Genomic DNA, 4508 nt, shown 5'->3' on the forward strand with positions numbered 1-4508 from the left:
AACAGGTCTGTCCTGGCAAGGATGACACTAGATTGCTCCTTTGGAGTCTAGGATTTTGAAGCTCTAGTTCACATATTAGAACATGTTGTCAAAAGAATCTAGTCCTTAAAGGACACTATGCTTGGAACAGTACAGGGTCAGCACAGAAGAAGATCTAGATAAAGTGAATAGATATAATGACTATAGAAATGAGGTTAAGTGTGTCAGAGACAGTGAGATTGTTTTAGGAAAGGGAAAGTTTCACATAACAAAAACCACCACAACAACAATTTAAGGCTAACTTTTTCATGATATAAATTTAATAATCAAGTAAACGTACTGCCTTTATCATGGTACCTTTCTAACATACATGGAAAATACCTATTTGTATGATGAAGATACATATTTGTGTGTGAGAAATACATGTTGTTGTGTGCTCTTGAATTGTAACAGACTCATAACTTACCTTCCAGTAGATTTTCAGAGATAGTAAATCACATGGGAAGAGATCACTCGTCCTTCTCCCAAGGAGCTGGTAAATTTGGACTGTGTGCTTTTTTGGATTAAAGTACAACTTATCATTATCCCACCAAAGCTCCTTGTTACACACACACACACACACACACACACCCTCCCCCACATAATGTATGTACATAATAATGCTGGTAGTACACATAGAAGACAAAGTTAAGGTGTAACTTAACTTTATAAAGTATCATGCAAGAGGTGTTGGTTTTTTTAATAACAATATAATATATAAAATCCATGAACCCAGGCCTTATCTCTGAATCTAGAGTTCAGTAGTTGCTTTTGAACTTGTTTTGCCTCATGATGATGCAGGCATATCAAAGTTGAACTCTACAGTATCTGATTTTTCAAAAGTTGCTTCCAGACCTTGCTTCCAATGTGCTTATGGCTGGATCTTCAACCATTTCTTCAACAATGAATCATGTTAACCACTTTCGTCATACAGGGACTCCAAAGAAGTCAGCAAATTTGGATCATATATAACTTGTATGCATGTTTGGGATATGTGTTGTTTTGTACTCACTCAGAAGTACCCTGGAAGAAAGACATTGTGATCTGCTTCAGAATGTTCACAGCCATGAAAAACTTGTGAACAGCATATAGGGTACCTATGAGGGTTTCATTGGTTCAGATGGTTATTATGATGCATGGGGCCTATGAACATTTGGATCTACACATTTCACATCCAAAGGGAAAAACATAGTATTTTCCATATCATCAGACTCCTGCTAACCTCTGTTACTATCTAGACCTCACTCACTTCACTTTTTCTGGCTGCAAATCTTTACAAAAGACTACTCAACTTTTCCCCAAGAAACTGCTGATGCTTTTGAAACACAGGAAATGCTAGCCTTTTTAATAGTAGCTCACATGCTACAGACTGCCACCAAAGCCTAGCTAGTTAATATCACTTGTCAGTGTGACTCAGCCCTTAAAAATCAAGGCATAAGTAGTAATCAATTTCTCATTAATTTTCCACAAGGAGGGAAAACCCCATTGAAGGTTGCATTTAAACCGAGGGAGCTGGTTTATATGCTAGTCTTTTAAAACTATCCTTTGATTTCAAATATATACATTCTCAACACTTATAATAGGCAGCTCAATTTTTACTTTTTCCCTGAGAGTAGGATAAGTAGACAATTTAATGATGGGCTTCTGTTCAGATGTTCCACCACTGTCTTCCTTAATGTAGAACAAAACAGTCTGAATATCTCTTCAGCACTTTGTAGGAAGAAAATCTGAAATATACTATGCATTAATATTCTCACAGATACCACATTTTACAGAATAGTGAAATCTCTTCACAAATCTTTTTTTTTTTTTTGACACTGCAATTTAAAGTCTTAGAATTCTTTTGAAAGGGGTTCTTACCAACTTTTATTATTCCTCTGAATTCCAATGACATTGAATTAATTCTTCAGTCTTAGCTATTGAAGCACATTATTCCAGCACATGGAATATTGTTGTCTCTGGAATTTACTTTTCTAATCCAAGAGCCAGTAGGCTAAGTAAAAACATGCTAGTTTTATACTAGTTTTATGATACAGCTGCAACAACAACAAAAAATGTGAGTTTATCTTTAACTGTGGATAAAATTGACTTTGTTATTATTATACCGTAGTGACATAGTGACATAGCTACAACTCATAGCAACCCTATGTACAGTAGCTCTGAAACCTACTTTATCCTGTGCCAAATTTACTGTCTCCAACATAACTACTCCCTCATTACCCCAGTCACTGAATCAATCCATCTCATTAAGAGTCTTCCTCCCTTTCTCTGTCCCCCGACCCTTCCAAGCATGATATCCCTCTTCAAGGACTGGTCCTTCCTTGCAACATGCCCAAAGTATGTCAGATGAAGCTTCTGAATCCTTGCCTATAACTAGCAGGCTGGTTTCACACTCTCTAGGATGAAACTGTTCTCCTGCAGTCCATGGTATATTCAACACTATTCACCTCCACCACAGCTCAAAAGCATCAGTTCTCTTTCTACCATCCCCAGTCATTGTTCAGCTCTCTGATGAATAGCAAGGAATTGAAAAATCTATGCTCTATGAGGAGAAATGTGGCATCAGGATTGGTTGAAGGTCTATCAACAATCTAAGTTACGCAGTTCACACATCCCTGCTTGCTCAAGCTGAGAAGGATCTAAAGCGATAGCTACAGACGGTCAAGGACTTCAGCCTTCAATATGGATTGAGGCTCAATGTCAAGAAGACAAAGATTCTCACCACTGGGCCAATTGGCAGCATCAGGATGGATGGTGAAGAGATTGTGATTGTTCACAGCTTTAGTCTGCTTGGCTCCACAGTCAACACTCTTGGTACCAGCAGCCAAGAAACTAAAAGATGTATTGTGATGGGAATGTCTGCTCTTAGGGACCTCTCAAAAGTACAAAAGAGCAATGGTGTATCTCTGGAGACTAAGATGCCTCTGATACAGGCCATGGTCTTTGTAATCACTTGTTATGTGTCAGAAAGTTGGACAATGACTAGGGAGGATAGAAGGATAATTGATGTCTTTGAGCTGAGGTTCTGGAGAAGAGTATTGAATGTACCATGGACTGCCAAGAAAACAAACAGATTCATCCTGGAGAAGGTTAAACCAGGCTGCTCCTTGGAGGCAAGGATTCTGAGGCTTTGTCTGACATTGGACATGTAAGGAGGGACAGGTCCTTGGAGAGGGATATCATGCTTGGGAGGGTGGAGGGACGGCACAGGAGGGGAAGGCCCTCTATGAGGTGGATTGATTCAGTGACTGGGGTAATCAGGATGGGTGTGTCAGAGGCAATGCAGTTGGCACAGGACAGAGCAGAGTTTAGGGCTGTTGTACATAGGGTCACTCTGAGTGACAAGTGACTCAATGGCACGTAACAACAGAAATGTGGCCTGGGTCAGGGAGACCTTAGTCTCTAAGCTGATGTCATTGCTCTTCAGTATTCTGGACATGTCCCTGACAGATTTTTCCAATGCTATTCATCTTTTGCTTTCCTGGCTGCTCGTAACAAGAGTGTTGGTTGTGGAGCCATGCAAACTAAATATGTTAACAATCTCAATCTCTTTATCATCTATCATAATGCTGCCAATCAGCCCAATAGAGAGAATCTTTGCTTTCTTGATATTGAGCTTCACTCCATCTATTAGCCCTGACAATAATTTAATGACTTTTATGCTTGTATTTTTAATTCTTTAATGGTGACCTTGGGGAAAAACATTGAATTCCTAGTTTAAAATATTACTTTATCTGTGTGAGTGACCACTACATAGTAATTGCTTTCATGTCATGTGTAAAAGCAGAATGTCTTTGCTATACTACTCTGTAGTATTTTTTTTAGGTGCTAAACACATACTAACTAGTATAAAGACTTAAAAGGTAAATTTTTATCCAAGATCTACTGCTAATAATCATTCTGCTTATTTTTCTAGTGAGAAAATTTAAGTGATTTTATGTGTTTTTGTATATAAAACATAAACTTTTCATAAATGCAATGGTTCTATAAGGGACTCCAATAGTGTAATTTGTAGCGTATGTGCTGTTAACCAACCAAAATGAATATGAGTTATTGAAGGAAAAGCAATTAATAAAAAAGTGGTAAGGACAATAAGAATGGATTCAATGTGTAGTGTCGGAACTACAGATTTTCTATGGGGTGAGGAGAAATCTGCCTTTAGAGTAAAAAACAAAACCAACCCACAAAACAAACAAATAAAAACCAGGCTAACCAAAAGGGAAGGAGCTAGGGTGGCTTAGTCTTCATGGAGTTACGCAGTTAACCTAAAAGGCAGTGCCCATCTAGAAGTTCATGTTTACCAAAGACACCCAAGGAGATAGGTGGACAGTCTCCTCTTGGTAAGATTTTCAGCCTCAGAAACCAAATGTGGATCACTTAGGGTCAACTTTGGGTCATTTTGGTCAACTTGGTGTCAGTGAATTATTAATTAAATATTTGGGGCTAGGGGGTGGGGTTTGGGGAGGTGCGGGGGGCAGGGATTGTGTACC

This window comes from Elephantulus edwardii, unplaced genomic scaffold (genome assembly GCF_000299155.1).
Source record: "Elephantulus edwardii isolate Elephantulus edwardi_28Jun2011 unplaced genomic scaffold, EleEdw1.0 scaffold00013, whole genome shotgun sequence".
Lineage (NCBI taxonomy): Eukaryota > Metazoa > Chordata > Mammalia > Macroscelidea > Macroscelididae > Elephantulus > Elephantulus edwardii.